Consider the following 1961-nt stretch of genomic DNA (forward strand, 5'->3'; position numbering starts at 1 on the left):
TAGCTTGTATTTGGAGTGTGAGAGGTCCTATGGGGAATTGGTACCTAGATCTGGACCTTAGAAGGACCAGAGAGTCCCAAATGCTCTGCTTTATGCCTTTCCTTTTTAGTTGTGGACTTAGGTTACCATTTTAGAGGTCATTTCACCAAAAGAAGCCTTGTTGGCGTTGCATGGGTGCCAAGATGTGTCCTTTACGTGATTATCATGTTTGGGAAGGTCAGATCTATATATTAGAGAAGCAGATCTGACCTCAGAAGGCCATTTGAGTTCGAGCATGGAATGAACTCACCGAGTCCATGAGCAGACTCGACGAGTCGGACCGGGTTGTCCCGTAACTCACACAGTTGATGACTCGCCGAGTTAGGAGAGTGACTCAGTGAGTCAGAGGCGCATTTAGGGGACTTGAGTTCACGTCTGAACTCGCCGAGTCAGTGCCTGACTCGACGGGTTGGGTCAAGGGGGGGTGGACATTGACCAACGTTGACCAGAGTTGACTTGTGTTGACTTAAGGGCATTAGTCAAATTAAGTCAGGAAGGTATTAATTAGAGATTTAATTATGCTATAGGAGGAAGCTAGGTCGGAGGATTGAGCGCGAGTGATTATCCGACATCTTCGAGGTGAGTCTTCTCACTATTCCTTACTCGATGGGGTGATTATGTGTGACCGAAAGGTCTTATGTATATGATGAAAATGTGATGTATGTTGTATATGTAATATGTTATGATACAAGTATGATAATATGGACCGGAAGGTCAACAAAGTTATGGGATGGAAATCCCCTAAGACACCTGGATCGGAAGATCCCATAGAGTTATGGCCTGGAAAGGCGTATGTGTTGTTCGTGGTATTTTGGGGAATTCACTAAGCATTATTGCTTACTGTTTGCGTGTTATGTGTTTCAGGTACCAGTGATGATCGCGGGAAGGCGCCGGCATGATCAGTACACACTTATGTTGGAGATGTTTTGAGATTTTGGGGATTTTGAATTGTACTTATGTTATGTAAAAACAATTGATACACATTTTTGAGAATTGTGATTGGAGTATTTTTATTAAATTAAAATGAGAATTTGTTTTGAAATTTCACGGTGTTACAAGTTGGTATCATAGCCTTGGTTTGAGGGATTCAGATTCACCTTTGGATGTATTTGAACTCAAACTGAGGATTTGACAAACATTTTCATAAAAGAAACATTTTTTCAAAAAAAAAAGTAAAAGAGTTTGAGGAAAGCAGAAAGAAGCAGTGTGTACAATCAGCTAGCGCCCAAAAGGTGATTTCCCAAAATACCCTTACATTATGTGTTATGAGATATGATATGATATGCATGCTAGAGTAGGCTAGGTATTCATGTTAGGACTAGAGTGGCCTGATTCGTGATGCCTTAGCCTAGGAGGTTTCTGCTGCTAAGAGATGCTTGAGAGAGAGTAGGTAGTAGTGAGGAGATTATGAGAGGCTTACCGAAGGGTAGCCTATGCTAGCGAGATGTAGAGTATTTGTGAGCTGGGATCCTAGGAGGAGGACTTGGGGTGAATATTGATGCGGTGTGGCCGGTAGTATTAGGTCCGTACTACCGAAGACACCGGATCAGTGCGCAGTCCATGTAAGAATCCTTAGGGTACTAGGGAGCAAGTAGGGTTGAGTTATCGAGTGCGAGTGTCACACCCCAAAACCGAGAACGGCGGAAACGTTCTGGGGCGGAGGACGTCATGTATGCATCACAACAAATGTAAAGTAGTAAACAAGCAACAACATCATCCATTGCATTAATAGTATAATTTTAGTTACAAGTGTTTTCTTTCATAGTACAAGACATGATGATAACTTATCAAAACAAAATAGAGTCTTGACTGCTCCGTCTTCTCTAAACCTTGTATCGGCACCTGTCTATTTGTAACCTAAGAATACAAGTTATTTTGAAAGAGTAGATCAACATTTAAGCTGGTGAGTTCGTAAGTATTTA

This window comes from Lactuca sativa, chromosome 6 (assembly GCF_002870075.4).
Source record: "Lactuca sativa cultivar Salinas chromosome 6, Lsat_Salinas_v11, whole genome shotgun sequence".
Lineage (NCBI taxonomy): Eukaryota > Viridiplantae > Streptophyta > Magnoliopsida > Asterales > Asteraceae > Lactuca > Lactuca sativa.